The 16,062-nt window shown below is 45.0% G+C and overlaps 16 non-coding genes across 16 annotated transcripts; all 16 read left to right on the top strand.

Moving 5' to 3' along the window:
• Positions 1-1,299: 1,299 nt before the first annotated feature.
• TRNAR-CCU (transfer RNA arginine (anticodon CCU)) lies at positions 1,300-1,372 on the top strand. The gene has a single exon. It is a non-coding gene; the product is annotated as a tRNA-Arg (tRNA).
• Positions 1,373-2,594: 1,222 nt separating this feature from the next.
• On the top strand, positions 2,595-2,687 carry TRNAI-UAU (transfer RNA isoleucine (anticodon UAU)). The gene is given in 2 exon segments: positions 2,595-2,632; positions 2,652-2,687. It is a non-coding gene; the product is annotated as a tRNA-Ile (tRNA).
• A 327-nt stretch (positions 2,688-3,014) lies between these two features.
• TRNAR-CCU (transfer RNA arginine (anticodon CCU)) lies at positions 3,015-3,087 on the top strand. Its single transcript has one exon. It is a non-coding gene; the product is annotated as a tRNA-Arg (tRNA).
• Positions 3,088-4,309: 1,222 nt separating this feature from the next.
• TRNAI-UAU (transfer RNA isoleucine (anticodon UAU)) lies at positions 4,310-4,402 on the top strand. The gene is given in 2 exon segments: positions 4,310-4,347; positions 4,367-4,402. It is a non-coding gene; the product is annotated as a tRNA-Ile (tRNA).
• A 327-nt stretch (positions 4,403-4,729) lies between these two features.
• On the top strand, positions 4,730-4,802 carry TRNAR-CCU (transfer RNA arginine (anticodon CCU)). Its single transcript has one exon. It is a non-coding gene; the product is annotated as a tRNA-Arg (tRNA).
• A 1,222-nt stretch (positions 4,803-6,024) lies between these two features.
• On the top strand, positions 6,025-6,117 carry TRNAI-UAU (transfer RNA isoleucine (anticodon UAU)). Its single transcript is given in 2 exon segments — positions 6,025-6,062; positions 6,082-6,117. It is a non-coding gene; the product is annotated as a tRNA-Ile (tRNA).
• Positions 6,118-6,444: 327 nt separating this feature from the next.
• On the top strand, positions 6,445-6,517 carry TRNAR-CCU (transfer RNA arginine (anticodon CCU)). Its single transcript has one exon. It is a non-coding gene; the product is annotated as a tRNA-Arg (tRNA).
• A 1,222-nt stretch (positions 6,518-7,739) lies between these two features.
• On the top strand, positions 7,740-7,832 carry TRNAI-UAU (transfer RNA isoleucine (anticodon UAU)). Its single transcript is given in 2 exon segments — positions 7,740-7,777; positions 7,797-7,832. It is a non-coding gene; the product is annotated as a tRNA-Ile (tRNA).
• Positions 7,833-8,159: 327 nt separating this feature from the next.
• On the top strand, positions 8,160-8,232 carry TRNAR-CCU (transfer RNA arginine (anticodon CCU)). The gene has a single exon. It is a non-coding gene; the product is annotated as a tRNA-Arg (tRNA).
• A 1,245-nt stretch (positions 8,233-9,477) lies between these two features.
• On the top strand, positions 9,478-9,570 carry TRNAI-UAU (transfer RNA isoleucine (anticodon UAU)). Its single transcript is given in 2 exon segments — positions 9,478-9,515; positions 9,535-9,570. It is a non-coding gene; the product is annotated as a tRNA-Ile (tRNA).
• A 327-nt stretch (positions 9,571-9,897) lies between these two features.
• On the top strand, positions 9,898-9,970 carry TRNAR-CCU (transfer RNA arginine (anticodon CCU)). Its single transcript has one exon. It is a non-coding gene; the product is annotated as a tRNA-Arg (tRNA).
• A 1,222-nt stretch (positions 9,971-11,192) lies between these two features.
• TRNAI-UAU (transfer RNA isoleucine (anticodon UAU)) lies at positions 11,193-11,285 on the top strand. The gene is given in 2 exon segments: positions 11,193-11,230; positions 11,250-11,285. It is a non-coding gene; the product is annotated as a tRNA-Ile (tRNA).
• A 1,609-nt stretch (positions 11,286-12,894) lies between these two features.
• Positions 12,895-12,987, top strand: TRNAI-UAU (transfer RNA isoleucine (anticodon UAU)). The gene is given in 2 exon segments: positions 12,895-12,932; positions 12,952-12,987. It is a non-coding gene; the product is annotated as a tRNA-Ile (tRNA).
• A 327-nt stretch (positions 12,988-13,314) lies between these two features.
• TRNAR-CCU (transfer RNA arginine (anticodon CCU)) lies at positions 13,315-13,387 on the top strand. Its single transcript has one exon. It is a non-coding gene; the product is annotated as a tRNA-Arg (tRNA).
• Positions 13,388-14,951: 1,564 nt separating this feature from the next.
• On the top strand, positions 14,952-15,044 carry TRNAI-UAU (transfer RNA isoleucine (anticodon UAU)). Its single transcript is given in 2 exon segments — positions 14,952-14,989; positions 15,009-15,044. It is a non-coding gene; the product is annotated as a tRNA-Ile (tRNA).
• Positions 15,045-15,371: 327 nt separating this feature from the next.
• TRNAR-CCU (transfer RNA arginine (anticodon CCU)) lies at positions 15,372-15,444 on the top strand. The gene has a single exon. It is a non-coding gene; the product is annotated as a tRNA-Arg (tRNA).
• The last annotated feature ends 618 nt before the right edge of the window (positions 15,445-16,062 follow it).

Genomic DNA, 16,062 nt, shown 5'->3' with positions numbered 1-16,062 from the left:
CAGCTCTCTCCCTGGCACTCGCTGTAAGTGCTGACAATTCAGGGAGGAGCGGCAATTAGATGGGCATGGGACAATGATGCGAATGGCGGGGGGAGGGGCGGAGATTAAATCGCCGGTGTCCTGTGATGAAAAGCTGCTTGCATCAGGGATAGGCAGGTGAGGACAGTGATCGGTGGCTGGAACGGAGGGATTTAGAGCGGCTCCTACAACCGCTGCGGGGGTAGAAGCCGCTCTAAAAATCCCTCCGTTACAGCCAGCGATCACTGTCCTTGCCAGCCTATCCCTGATGAAAGCAGCTTTATAAGACAGGACACCGGCGATTAAGCTTCATTGCCAGTGCGGTATCCTCTATACTCCCTCCTTTCCGCTCTCTGTCCAATAGTACAGCTCGACTCCCGATGTCACATGACACATGAAGTCACATGACATCAGGAACAGGAGCTGTACTATTGGACAGAGCGGCATGAATGGAGAGTGTATAGAGGATTCAGCGCTGGCAATGGAACTGTTGGCTGTGTTGGCTTCTGCTGCATTAGATCGCACAGAGGAGGGAGAGAGAGGATGGAAGCACAAAATAGTATAGCATTGCGGGGAAGGGGACAGAAAGAAGCACCCTTCCCATAACATTACAGAGTTGTGCTGGGAGGGAGGAAGGGAGGGGGGATTTTTAGTGTGTTGTCTGTTGTCTGATTTAGCACTGTGGGGAGGGATAGAGAGACGCTGGCTGCTGGGGCTCTGGGAAGGGTTTATTGTTTAAAGTGGACCTGATCTCAGATCTTTCTCTCTGCTCTAAAAGAAATGCAATAGCATAATAACCTTTAAAAGAAAAATGCCTTTTGTTTGCAGATGTATTGCAGAATTTGTATCAGCTGTAGTGTGTCTACTTCCTGCTTTCATGGAAGCAGGTATATTGTTGACATCCTGTGCTCTCATATGAGCTTATCTGCTTTGTCAGGTGACACAGAGGAGAGATCAAATTACAACTTTTTATTAGACACAGATGAGTGGGGATTAGACAGGCTAAACTCTCTTAATATATACAGGGTGCATTTCTCTGTTTTTTTTATGTCTTGTGCAAGGCTTCAAGTCTACTGTGCAGCCACCAACTTTGCTAGATAGACTTATACTTGAGTAATTAAAAAAATCCAGCTTAAGAGGGTCAAATATTGGGGTCGACTTATACACGGAGTCGACTTATATCCGAGTATATACGGTACGTCCATTTGCAACTCATTTGCTGCAAGAGGCATTGTGCAGTCTCTGTGGAGCAAAAGCCTACTTGCTGCACTTCTACAGCATGCCCCAGTGGCCTAATGGATAAGGCACTGGCCTCCTAAGCCAGGGATTGTGGGTTCGAGTCCCATCTGCGGTGGCACATTCCTTCTTTGGCCCTTACATGTAGCGTACCAACACACATTGTACTCTGATACAAATGACTTGGATTCTCATGGCTGCCAAAGGCTTTTAAAGTGGACCAGAACTCTTGCACAGGAAAGAAGGAAAACATAGAGAAATGCACCCTGAGTATGTATTTAGAGACTTTAGCCTGTCCCCCTCATTTGTGTCTAATCACTAGTTGTGGTGATCACCCTGGGTCACATGACTGCCAATGGCAGATAAGCTCATTTGAAAGCACAGGCTGTTAACAATATGTCTGCTTCCATCAGTCAGGAAGTAGAAACAGTGCAGATTTCTCTTAGGATTTCTATTAGCTGTAACAAAGAAATGTTTCTTGTTTAAAGGTTGTTATGCTGTTGCGTATCTTTTAGAGCAGAAAGGACGTTCTGAGTTCAGGTCCACTTGAAATTCGACAAGGCTTTCAATGGGTATCCCACATCTCGTTACAAAAGGTCAAAGAAATGTAAAGTCACTATCATGTCACCACACTATGGAAAATCATAGCAAATCCACCTTCAAAATGCACTTCCTGCTGATTTTCACGGACCCACTTCAAAGCTAGATGCAACGCGCAATTGTGAACATCTCAATTGGCCGGCTCTGCTGTCATATATATTTATATCTTCTATAATAATAAATTCAATCTGTCATTTTGGGTGCTGTGTGTAAGATACGCCTTGCCCAGTAAATACCCCAGGGATTCCCTGCATCATGCCTGCATGTGTAGTCTGCCCAACTCAGCCGACTGCATTGCGACTCTGGAGGAGTGGCACCTGCTGGGGATAAAACATGACTTGAGATAGGTGTGCTTTTCCTTATTATCGCCTTATATGCAGTAGGAACATGCACATTTAGCAGCACACCAGAATGATCTCACACCTTTTCAGAGGTATTCATGGCTTTCAAAGCCTGCTCTCATGGCCTATTCTCTCACCACCACAAAAAAAGTGTGATTGTGTGCTCCTAGTCTGTGTCAAGCCTCCATTGAAGTCCACTCACCTCTATGAAGATGATCTTAATAGTCACCTTGGCTTGCTGATTTGGACAAACGCTCCCTGTCTTCTACCGGTTTTCTTCTTAACAAACAATTGACTTGGTCTTATAATGATTTATGACATGTGCTTCATTTTAACGAGTTACGCATCACAGGCCAAGTGTCCTGGTGATAAAGGCACCTCCCCAACAGCAGCAACGGAGCTCCAGTGGCGCAATCGGTTAGCGCGCGGTACTTATAAGACAGTATCTGTTGAGCAATGCTGAGGTTGTGAGTTCGAGCCTCACCTGGAGCAGAGATAGTTGCCCTTTTGCTTCCTTTAATCACCTTTCTCCTATGACCCAAAACATTCAAGCCAAAGGGTGCCAGTATGCCACTGCTACACGCAGGAGCTGTCATTGCCAAACAAGGGAAGCTTGTTTTGAGTGAGGACCAAAAAGAATGAGACCAATGCTTTTGCTTGTTGAAGAGCAGTGGAGGAAGCTGGCAAGAGCTATATCACCTGCAAAATCCATGGCACAACACAAGGAAAAGAAGTACGTCCATTTGCAACTCATTTGCTGCAAGAGGCATTGTGCAGTCTCTGTGGAGCAAAAGCCTACTTGCTGCACTTCTACAGCATGCCCCAGTGGCCTAATGGATAAGGCACTGGCCTCCTAAGCCAGGGATTGTGGGTTTGAGTCCCATCTGGGGTGGCACAATCCTTCTTTGGCCCTTACATGTAGCATACCAACACACATTGTACTCTGATACAAATGACTTGGATTCTCATGGCTGCCAAAGGCTTTTAAAGTGGACCAGAACTCTTGCACAGGAAAGAAGGAGAACATAGAGAAATGCACCCTGTGTATGTATTTAGAGACTTTAGCCTGTCCCCCTCATTTGTGTCTAATCACTAGTTGTGGTGATCACCCTGGGTCACATGACTGCCAATGGCAGATAAGCTCATTTGAAAGCACAGGCTGTTAACAATATGTCTGCTTCCATCAGTCAGGAAGTAGAAACAGTGCAGATTTATCTTAGTATTTCTATTAGCTGTAACAAAGAAATGTTTCTTGTTTAAAGGTTGTTATGCTGTTGCGTATCTTTTAGAGCAGAAAGGACGTTCTGAGTTCAGGTCCACTTGAAATTCGACAAGGCTTTCAATGGGTATCCCACATCTCGTTACAAAAGGTCAAAGAAATGTAAAGTCACTATCATGTCACCACACTATGGAAAATCATAGCAAATCCACCTTCAAAATGCACTTCCTGCTGATTTTCACGGACCCACTTCAAAGCTAGATGCAACGCGCAATTGTGAACATCTCAATTGGCCGGCTCTGCTGTCATATATATTTATATCTTCTATAATAATAAATTCAATCTGTCATTTTGGGTGCTGTGTGTAAGATACGCCTTGCCCAGTAAATACCCCAGGGATTCCCTGCATCATGCCTGCATGTGTAGTCTGCCCAACTCAGCCGACTGCATTGCGACTCTGGAGGAGTGGCACCTGCTGGGGATAAAACATGACTTGAGATAGGTGTGCTTTTCCTTATTATCGCCTTATATGCAGTAGGAACATGCACATTTAGCAGCAGACCAGAATGATCTCACACCTTTTCAGAGGTATTCATGGCTTTCAAAGCCTGCTCTCATGGCCTATTCTCTCACCACCACAAAAAAAGTGTGATTGTGTGCTCCTAGTCTGTGTCAAGCCTCCATTGAAGTCCACTCACCTCTATGGAGATGATCTTAATAGTCACCTTGGCTTGCTGATTTGGACAAACGCTCCCTGTCTTCTACCGGTTTTCTTCTTAACAAACAATTGACTTGGTCTTATAATGATTTATGACATGTGCTTCATTTTAACGAGTTACGCATCACAGGCCAGGTGTCCTGGTGATAAAGCCACCTTCCCAACAGCAGCGACGGAGCTCCAGTGGCGCAATCGGTTAGCGTGCGGTACTTATAAGACAGTATCTGTTGAGCAATGCCGAGGTTGTGAGTTCGAGCCTCACCTGGAGCAGAGATAGTTGCCCTTTTGCTTCCTTTAATCACCTTTCTCCTATGACCCAAAGCATTCAAGCCAAAGGGTGCCAGTATGCCACTGCTACACGCAGGAGCTGTCATTGCCCAACAAGGGAAGCTTGTTTTGAGTGAGGACCAAAAAGAATGAGACCAATGCTTTTGCTTGTTGAAGAGCAGTGGAGGAAGCTGGCAAGAGCTATATCACCTGCAAAATCCATGGCACAACACAAGGAAAAGAAGTACGTCCATTTGCAACTCATTTGCTGCAAGAGGCATTGTGCAGTCTCTGTGGAGCAAAAGCCTACTTGCTGCACTTCTACAGCATGCCCCAGTGGCCTAATGGATAAGGCACTGGCCTCCTAAGCCAGGGATTGTGGGTTCGAGTCCCATCTGGGGTGGCACATTCCTTCTTTGGCCCTTACATGTAGCATACCAACACACATTGTACTCTGATACAAATGACTTGGATTCTCATGGCTGCCAAAGGCTTTTAAAGTGGACCAGAACTCTTGCACAGGAAAGAAGGAGAACATAGAGAAATGCACCCTGTGTATGTATTTAGAGACTTTAGCCTGTCCCCCTCATTTGTGTCTAATCACTAGTTGTGGTGATCACCCTGGGTCACATGACTGCCAATGGCAGATAAGCTCATTTGAAAGCACAGCCTGTTAACAATATGTCTGCTTCCATCAGTCAGGAAGTAGAAACAGTGCAGATTTATCTTAGGATTTCTATTAGCTGTAACAAAGAAATGTTTCTTGTTTAAAGGTTGTTATGCTGTTGCGTATCTTTTAGAGCAGAAAGGACGTTCTGAGTTCAGGTCCACTTGAAATTCGACAAGGCTTTCAATGGGTATCCCACATCTCGTTACAAAAGGTCAAAGAAATGTAAAGTCACTATCATGTCACCACACTATGGAAAATCATAGCAAATCCACCTTCAAAATGCACTTCCTGCTGATTTTCACGGACCCACTTCAAAGCTAGATGCAACGCGCAATTGTGAACATCTCAATTGGCCGGCTCTGCTGTCATATATATTTATATCTTCTATAATAATAAATTCAATCTGTCATTTTGGGTGCTGTGTGTAAGATACGCCTTGCCCAGTAAATACCCCAGGGATTCCCTGCATCATGCCTGCATGTGTAGTCTGCCCAACTCAGCCGACTGCATTGCGACTCTGGAGGAGTGGCACCTGCTGGGGATAAAACATGACTTGAGATAGGTGTTCTTTTCCTTATTATCGCCTTATATGCAGTAGGAACATGCACATTTAGCAGCAGACCAGAATGATCTCACACCTTTTCAGAGGAATTCATGGCTTTCAAAGCCTGCTCTCATGGCCTATTCTCTCACCACCACAAAAAAAGTGTGATTGTGTGCTCTTAGTCTGTGTCAAGCCTCCATTGAAGTCCACTCACCTCTATGGAGATGATCTTAATAGTCACCTTGGCTTGCTGATTTGGACAAACGCTCCCTGTCTTCTACCGGTTTTCTTCTTAACAAACAATTGACTTGGTCTTATAATGATTTATGACATGTGCTTCATTTTAACGAGTTACGCATCACAGGCCAAGTGTCCTGGTGATAAAGGCACCTCCCCAACAACAGCAACGGAGCTCCAGTGGCGCAATCAGTTAGCGCGCGGTACTTATAAGACAGTATCTGTTGAGCAATGCTGAGGTTGTGAGTTTGAGCCTCACCTGGAGCAGAGATAGTTGCCCTTTTGCTTCCTTTAATCACCTTTCTCCTATGACCCAAAACATTCAAGCCAAAGGGTGCCAGTATGCCACTGCTACACGCAGGAGCTGTCATTGCCCAACAAGGGAAGCTTGTTTTGAGTGAGGACCAAAAAGAATGAGACCAATGCTTTTGCTTGTTGAAGAGCAGTGGAGGAAGCTGGCAAGAGCTATATCACCTGCAAAATCCATGGCACAACACAAGGAAAAGAAGTACATCCATTTGCAACTCATTTGCTGCAAGAGGCATTGTGCAGTCTCTGTGGAGCAAAAGCCTACTTGCTGCACTTCTACAGCATGCCCCAGTGGCCTAATGGATAAGGCACTGGCCTCCTAAGCCAGGGATTGTGGGTTCGAGTCCCATCTGGGGTGGCACATTCCTTCTTTGGCCCTTACATGTAGCATACCAACTCACATTGTACTCTGATACAAATGACTTGGATTCTCATGGCTGCCAAAGGCTTTTAAAGTGGACCAGAACTCTTGCACAGGAAAGAAGGAGAACATAGAGAAATGCACCCTGTGTATGTATTTAGAGACTTTAGCCTGTCCCCCTCATTTGTGTCTAATCACTAGTTGTGGTGATCACCCTGGGTCACATGACTGCCAATGGCAGATAAGCTCATTTGAAAGCACAGCCTGTTAACAATATGTCTGCTTCCATCAGTCAGGAAGTAGAAACAGTGCAGATTTATCTTAGGATTTCTATTAGCTGTAACAAAGAAATGTTTCTTGTTTAAAGGTTGTTAAGCTGTTGCGTATCTTTTAGAGCAGAAAGGACGTTCTGAGTTCAGGTCCACTTGAAATTCGACAAGGCTTTCAATGGGTATCCCACATCTCGTTACAAAAGGTCAAAGAAATGTAAAGTCACTATCATGTCACCACACTATGGAAAATCATAGCAAATCCACCTTCAAAATGCACTTCCTGCTGATTTTCACGGACCCACTTCAAAGCTAGATGCAACGCGCAATTGTGAACATCTCAATTGGCCGGCTCTGCTGTCATATATATTTATATCTTCTATAATAATAAATTCAATCTGTCATTTTGGGTGCTGTGTGTAAGATACGCCTTGCCCAGTAAATACCCCAGGGATTCCCTGCATCATGCCTGCATGTGTAGTCTGCCCAACTCAGCCGACTGCATTGCGACTCTGGAGGAGTGGCACCTGCTGGGGATAAAACATGACTTGAGATAGGTGTGCTTTTCCTTATTATCGCCTTATATGCAGTAGGAACATGCACATTTAGCAGCAGACCAGAATGATCTCACACCTTTTCAGAGGTATTCATGGCTTTCAAAGCCTGCTCTCATGGCCTATTCTCTCACCACCACAAAAAAAGTGTGATTGTGTGCTCCTAGTCTGTGTCAAGCCTCCATTGAAGTCCACTCACCTCTATGGAGATGATCTTAATAGTCACCTTGGCTTGCTGATTTGGACAAACGCTCCCTGTCTTCTACCGGTTTTCTTCTTAACAAACAATTGACTTGGTCTTATAATGATTTATGACATGTGCTTCATTTTAACGAGTTACGCATCACAGGCCAGGTGTCCTGGTGATAAAGGCACCTCCCCAACAGCAGCAACGGAGCTCCAGTGGCGCAATCGGTTAGCGTGCGGTACTTATAAGACAGTATCTGTTGAGCAATGCCGAGGTTGTGAGTTCGAGCCTCACCTGGAGCAGAGATAGTTGCCCTTTTGCTTCCTTTAATCACCTTTCTCCTATGACCCAAAACATTCAAGCCAAAGGGTGCCAGTATGCCACTGCTACACGCAGGAGCTGTCATTGCCCAACAAGGGAAGCTTGTTTTGAGTGAGGACCAAAAAGAATGAGACCAATGCTTTTGCTTGTTGAAGAGCAGTGGAGGAAGCTGGCAAGAGCTATATCACCTGCAAAATCCATGGCACAACACAAGGAAAAGAAGTACGTCCATTTGCAACTCATTTGCTGCAAGAGGCATTGTGCAGTCTCTGTGGAGCAAAAGCCTACTTGCTGCACTTCTACAGCATGCCCCAGTGGCCTAATGGATAAGGCACTGGCCTCCTAAGCCAGGGATTGTGGGTTCGAGTCCCATCTGGGGTGGCACATTCCTTCTTTGGCCCTTACATGTAGCATACCAACACACATTGTACTCTGATACAAATGACTTGGATTCTCATGGCTGCCAAAGGCTTTTAAAGTGGACCAGAACTCTTGCACAGGAAAGAAGGAGAACATAGAGAAATGCACCCTTAACAGAGGTATCTATGTAAAGTCTCTATGTATTTAGAGACTTTAGCCTGTCCCCCTCATTTGTGTCTAATCACTAGTTGTGGTGATCACCCTGGGTCACATGACTGCCAATGGCAGATAAGCTCATTTGAAAGCACAGCCTGTTAACAATATGTCTGCTTCCATCAGTCAGGAAGTAGAAACAGTGCAGATTTATCTTAGGATTTCTATTAGCTGTAACAAAGAAATGTTTCTTGTTTAAAGGTTGTTATGCTGTTGCGTATCTTTTAGAGCAGAAAGGACGTTCTGAGTTCAGGTCCACTTGAAATTCGACAAGGCTTTCAATGGGTATCCCACATCTCGTTACAAAAGGTCAAAGAAATGTAAAGTCACTATCATGTCACCACACTATGGAAAATCATAGCAAATCCACCTTCAAAATGCACTTCCTGCTGATTTTCACGGACCCACTTCAAAGCTAGATGCAACGCGCAATTGTGAACATCTCAATTGGCCGGCTCTGCTGTCATATATATTTATATCTTCTATAATAATAAATTCAATCTGTCATTTTGGGTGCTGTGTGTAAGATACGCCTTGCCCAGTAAATACCCCAGGGATTCCCTGCATCATGCCTGCATGTGTAGTCTGCCCAACTCAGCCGACTGCATTGCGACTCTGGAGGAGTGGCACCTGCTGGGGATAAAACATGACTTGAGATAGGTGTTCTTTTCCTTATTATCGCCTTATATGCAGTAGGAACATGCACATTTAGCAGCAGACCAGAATGATCTCACACCTTTTCAGAGGTATTCATGGCTTTCAAAGCCTGCTCTCATGGCCTATTCTCTCACCACCACAAAAAAAGTGTGATTGTGTGCTCTTAGTCTGTGTCAAGCCTCCATTGAAGTCCACTCACCTCTATGGAGATGATCTTAATAGTCACCTTGGCTTGCTGATTTGGACAAACGCTCCCTGTCTTCTACCGGTTTTCTTCTTAACAAACAATTGACTTGGTCTTATAATGATTTATGACATGTGCTTCATTTTAACGAGTTACGCATCACAGGCCAAGTGTCCTGGTGATAAAGGCACCTCCCCAACAGCAGCAACAGAGCTCCAGTGGCGCAATCGGTTAGCGCGTGGTACTTATAAGACAGTATCTGTTGAGCAATGCCGAGGTTGTGAGTTCGAGCCTCACCTGGAGCAGAGATAGTTGCCCTTTTGCTTCCTTTAATCACCTTTCTCCTATGACCCAAAACATTCAAGCCAAAGGGTGCCAGTATGCCACTGCTACACGCAGGAGCTGTCATTGCCCAACAAGGGAAGCTTGTTTTGAGTGAGGACCAAAAAGAATGAGACCAATGCTTTTGCTTGTTGAAGAGCAGTGCAGGAAGCTGGCAAGAGCTATATCACCTGCAAAATCCATGGCAAAACACAAGGAAAAGAAGTACGTCCATTTGCAACTCATTTGCTGCAAGAGGCATTGTGCAGTCTCTGTGGAGCAAAAGCCTACTTGCTGCACTTCTACAGCATGCCCCAGTGGCCTAATGGATAAGGCACTGGCCTCCTAAGCCAGGGATTGTGGGTTCGAGTCCCATCTGGGGTGGCACATTCCTTCTTTGGCCCTTACATGTAGCATACCAACACACATTGTACTCTGATACAAATGACTTGGATTCTCATGGCTGCCAAAGGCTTTTAAAGTGGACCAGAACTCTTGCACAGGAAAGAAGGAAAACCTAGAGAAATGCACCCTGTGTATGTATTTAGAGACTTTAGCCTGTCCCCCTCATTTGTGTCTAATCACTAGTTGTGGTGATCACCCTGGGTCACATGACTGCCAATGGCAGATAAGCTCATTTGAAAGCACAGCCTGTTAACAATATGTCTGCTTCCATCAGTCAGGAAGTAGAAACAGTGCAGATTTATCTTAGGATTTCTATTAGCTGTAACAAAGAAATGTTTCTTGTTTAAAGGTTGTTATGCTGTTGCGTATCTTTTAGAGCAGAAAGGACGTTCTGAGTTCAGGTCCACTTGAAATTCGACAAGGCTTTCAATGGGTATCCCACATCTCGTTACAAAAGGTCAAAGAAATGTAAAGTCACTATCATGTCACCACACTATGGAAAATCATAGCAAATCCACCTTCAAAATGCACTTCCTGCTGATTTTCACGGACCCACTTCAAAGCTAGATGCAACGCGCAATTGTGAACATCTCAATTGGCCGGCTCTGCTGTCATATATATTTATATCTTCTATAATAATAAATTCAATCTGTCATTTTGGGTGCTGTGTGTAAGATACGCCTTGCCCAGTAAATACCCCAGGGATTCCCTGCATCATGCCTGCATGTGTAGTCTGCCCAACTCAGCCGACTGCATTGCGACTCTGGAGGAGTGGCACCAGCTGGGGATAAAACATGACTTGAGATAGGTGTGCTTTTCCTTATTATCGCCTTATATGCAGTAGGAACATGCACATTTAGCAGCAGACCAGAATGATCTCACACCTTTTCAGAGGTATTCATGGCTTTCAAAGCCTGCTCTCATGGCCTATTCTCTCACCACCACAAAAAAAGTGTGATTGTGTGCTCCTAGTCTGTGTCAAGCCTCCATTGAAGTCCACTCACCTCTATGGAGATGATCTTAATAGTCACCTTGGCTTGCTGATTTGGACAAACGCTCCCTGTCTTCTACCGGTTTTCTTCTTAACAAACAATTGACTTGGTCTTATAATGATTTATGACATGTGCTTCATTTTAACGAGTTACGCATCACAGGCCAAGTGTCCTGGTGATAAAGGCACCTCCCCAACAGCAGCAACGCAGCTCCAGTGGCGCAATCGGTTAGCGCGCGGTACTTATAAGACAGTATCTGTTGAGCAATGCTGAGGTTGTGAGTTCGAGCCTCACCTGGAGCAGAGATAGTTGCCCTTTTGCTTCCTTTAATCACCTTTCTCCTATGACCCAAAACATTCAAGCCAAAGGGTGCCAGTATGCCACTGCTACACGCAGGAGCTGTCATTGCCCAACAAGGGAAGCTTGTTTTGAGTGAGGACCAAAAAGAATGAGACCAATGCTTTTGCTTGTTGAAGAGCAGTGGAGGAAGCTGGCAAGAGCTATATCACCTGCAAAATCCATGGCACAACACAAGGAAAAGAAGTACGTCCATTTGCAACTCATTTGCTGCAAGAGGCATTGTGCAGTCTCTGTGGAGCAAAAGCCTACTTGCTGCACTTCTACAGCATGCCCCAGTGGCCTAATGGATAAGGCACTGGCCTCCTAAGCCAGGGATTGTGGGTTCGAGTCCACATTCCTTCTTTGGCCCTTACATGTAGCATACCAACACACATTGTACTCTGATACAAATGACTTGGATTCTCATGGCTGCCAAAGGCTTTTAACGTGGACCAGAACTCTTGCACAGGAAAGAAGGAGAACATAAAGAAATGCACCCTGTGTATGTATTTAGAGACTTTAGCCTGTCCCCCTCATTTGTGTCTAATCACTAGTTGTGGTGATTACCCTGGGTCACATGACTGCCAATGGCAGATAAGCTTATTTGAAAGCACAGGCTGTTAACAATATGTCTGCTTCCATCAGTCAGGAAGTAGAAACAGTGCAGATTTATCTTAGGATTTCTATTAGCTGTAACAAAGAAATGTTTCTTGTTTAAAGGTTGTTATGCTGTTGCGTATCTTTTAGAGCAGAAAGGACGTTCTGAGTTCAGGTCCACTTGAAATTCGACAATGCTTTCAATGGGTATCCCACATCTCGTTACAAAAGGTCAAAGAAATGTAAAGTCACTATCATGTCACCACACTATGGAAAATCATAGCAAATCCACCTTCAAAATGCACTTCCTGCTGATTTTCACGGACCCACTTCAAAGCTAGATGCAACGCGCAATTGTGAACATCTCAATTGGCCGGCTCTGCTGTCATATATATTTATATCTTCTATAATAATAAATTCAATCTGTCATTTTGGGTGCTGTGTGTAAGATACGCCTTGCCCAGTAAATACCCCAGGGATTCCCTGCATCATGCCTGCATGTGTAGTCTGCCCAACTCAGCCGACTGCATTGCGACTCTGGAGGAGTGGCACCTGCTGGGGATAAAACATGACTTGAGATAGGTGTGCTTTTCCTTATTATCGCCTTATATGCAGTAGGAACATGCACATTTAGCAGCAGACCAGAATGATCTCACACCTTTTCAGAGGTATTCATGGCTTTCAAAGCCTGCTCTCATGGCCTATTCTCTCACCACCACAAAAAAAGTGTGATTGTGTGCTCCTAGTCTGTGTCAAGCCTCCATTGAAGTCCACTCACCTCTATGGAGATGATCTTAATAGTCACCTTGGCTTGCTGATTTGGACAAACGCTCCCTGTCTTCTACCGGTTTTCTTCTTAACAAACAATTGACTTGGTCTTATAATGATTTATGACATGTGCTTCATTTTAACGAGTTACGCATCACAGGCCAAGTGTCCTGGTGATAAAGGCACCTCCCCAACAGCAGCAACGGAGCTCCAGTGGCGCAATCGGTTAGCGCGCGGTACTTATAAGACAGTATCTGTTGAGCAATGCTGAGGTTGTGAGTTCGAGCCTCACCTGGAGCAGAGATAGTTGCCCTTTTGCTTCCTTTAATCACCTTTCTCCTATGACCCAAAACATTCAAGCCAAAGGGTGCCAGTATGCCACTGCTACACGCAGGAGCTGTCATTGCCCAACAAGGGAAGCTTGTTTTGAGTGAGGACCAAAAAGAATGAGACCAATGCTTTTGCTTGTTGAAGAGCAGTGGAGGAAGCTGGCAAGAGCTATATCACCTGCAAAATCCATGGCACAACACAAGGAAAAGAAGTACGTCCATTTGCAACTCATTTGCTGCAAGAGGCATTGTGCAGTCTCTGTGGAGCAAAAGCCTACTTGCTGCACTTCTACAGCATGCCCCAATGGCCTAATGGATAAGGCACTGGCCTCCTAAGCCAGGGATTGTGGGTTCGAGTCCCATCTGGGGTGGCACATTCCTTCTTTGGCCCTTACATGTAGCATACCAACACACATTGTACTCTGATACAAATGACTTGGATTCTCATGGCTGCCAAAGGCTTTTAAAGTGGACCAGAACTCTTGCACAGGAAAGAAGGAGAACATAGAGAAATGCACCCTGTGTATGTATTTAGAGACTTTAGCCTGTCCCCCTCATTTGTGTCTAATCACTAGTTGTGGTGATCACCCTGGGTCACATGACCGAACACGGTAAATCCAGCGCTGGAGACTTGGGCGCAGCAGCGCAGGAGACTTGGGCGCAGCCGGCGCCACCATAGGCCGTAATAGGAACTACGGCTATCGCAGGCACATGGAGTAACTTCAGCGCCGTCAGAAGACGGATCTGAAGTTGCTTTTAAAACAATAATTCGGCTTCCAGCTATTGCTGGAAGCCGAATTATTTCATTCCCCCACTATCCATGTCGGCCTGGAGGGGGAATAGTAATTAACACGGCCAGACTTGTGCGGCAGCAGAATTAGCCATATACTGGCTGTGTCCTGCGCCCAAGTCTCCGGCGCCGTTCTCTCTCGTACGCCACATGACTGCCAATGGCAGATAAGCTCATTTGAAAGCACAGCCTGTTAACAATATGTCTGCTTCCATCAGTCAGGAAGTAGAAACAGTGCAGATTTATCTTAGGATTTCTATTAGCTGTAACAAAGAAATGTTTCTTGTTTAAAGGTTGTTATGCTGTTGCGTATCTTTTAGAGCAGAAAGGACGTTTTGAGTTCAGGTCCACTTGAAATTCGACAAGGCTTTCAATGGGTATCCCACATCTCGTTACAAAAGGTCAAAGAAATGTAAAGTCACTATCATGTCACCACACTATGGAAAATCATAGCAAATCCACCTTCAAAATGCACTTCCTGCTGATTTTCACGGACCCACTTCAAAGCTAGATGCAACGCGCAATTGTGAACATCTCAATTGGCCGGCTCTGCTGTCATATATATTTATATCTTCTATAATAATAAATTCAATCTGTCATTTTGGGTGCTGTGTGTAAGATACGCCTTGCCCAGTAAATACCCCAGGGATTCCCTGCATCATGCCTGCATGTGTAGTCTGCCCAACTCAGCCGACTGCATTGCGACTCTGGAGGAGTGGCACCTGCTGGGGATAAAACATGACTTGAGATGGGTGTGCTTTTCCTTATTATCGCCTTATATACAGTAGGAACATGCACATTTAGCAGCAGACCAGAATGATCTCACACCTTTTCAGAGGTATTCATGGCTTTCAAAGCCTGCTCTCATGGCCTATTCTCTCACCACCACAAAAAAAGTGTGATTGTGTGCTCTTAGTCTGTGTCAAGCCTCCATTGAAGTCCACTCACCTCTATGGAGATGATCTTAATAGTCACCTTGGCTTGCTGATTTGGACAAACGCTCCCTGTCTTCTACCGGTTTTCTTCTTAACAAACAATTGACTTGGTCTTATAATGATTTATGACATGTGCTTCATTTTAACGAGTTACGCATCACAGGCCAAGTGTCCTGGTGATAAAGGCACCTCCCCAACAGCAGCAACGGAGCTCCAGTGGCGCAATCGGTTAGCGCACGGTACTTATAAGACAGTATCTGTTGAGCAATGCTGAGGTTGTGAGTTTGAGCCTCACCTGGAGCAGAGATAGTTGCCCTTTTGCTTCCTTTAATCACCTTTCTCCTATGACCCAAAACATTCAAGCCAAAGGGTGCCAGTATGCCACTGCTACACGCAGGAGCTGTCATTGCCCAACAAGGGAAGCTTGTTTTGAGTGAGGACCAAAAAGAATGAGACCAATGCTTTTGCTTGTTGAAGAGCAGTGGAGGAAGCTGGCAAGAGCTATATCACCTGCAAAATCCATGGCACAACACAAGGAAAAGAAGTACGTCCATTTGCAACTCATTTGCTGCAAGAGGCATTGTGCAGTCTCTGTGGAGCAAAAGCCTACTTGCTGCACTTCTACAGCATGCCCCAGTGGCCTAATGGATAAGGCACTGGCCTCCTAAGCCAGGGATTGTGGGTTCGAGTCCCATCTGGGGTGGCACATTCCTTCTTTGGCCCTTACATGTAGCATACCAACACACATTGTACTCTGATACAAATGACTTGGATTCTCATGGCTGCCAAAGGCTTTTAAAGTGGACCAGAACTCTTGCACAGGAAAGAAGGAAAACATAGAGAAATGCACCCTGTGTATGTATTTAGAGACTTTAGCCTGTCCCCCTCATTTGTGTCTAATCACTAGTTGTGGTGATCACCCTGGGTCACATGACTGCCAATGGCAGATAAGCTCATTTGAAAGCACAGCCTGTTAACAATATGTCTGCTTCCATCAGTCAGGAAGTAGAAACAGTGCAGATTTATCTTAGGATTTCTATTAGCTGTAACAAAGAAATGTTTCTTGTTTAAAGGTTGTTAAGCTGTTGCGTATCTTTTAGAGCAGAAAGGACGTTCTGAGTTCAGGTCCACTTGAAATTCGACAAGGCTTTCAATGGGTATCCCACATCTCGTTACAAAAGGTCAAAGAAATGTAAAGTCACTATCATGTCACCACACTATGGAAAATCATAGCAAATCCACCTTCAAAATGCACTTCCTGCTGATTTTCACGGACCCACTTCAAAGCTAGATGCAACGCGCAATTGTGAACATCTCAATT

Source organism: Hyperolius riggenbachi, chromosome 3, assembly GCF_040937935.1.
Source record: "Hyperolius riggenbachi isolate aHypRig1 chromosome 3, aHypRig1.pri, whole genome shotgun sequence".
In the NCBI taxonomy this organism is placed as follows: Eukaryota; Metazoa; Chordata; class Amphibia; order Anura; family Hyperoliidae; genus Hyperolius; species Hyperolius riggenbachi.
The sequence above is the reverse complement of the archived record's forward strand: the minus strand, read 5'-3'. Positions and strand labels throughout refer to the sequence as shown.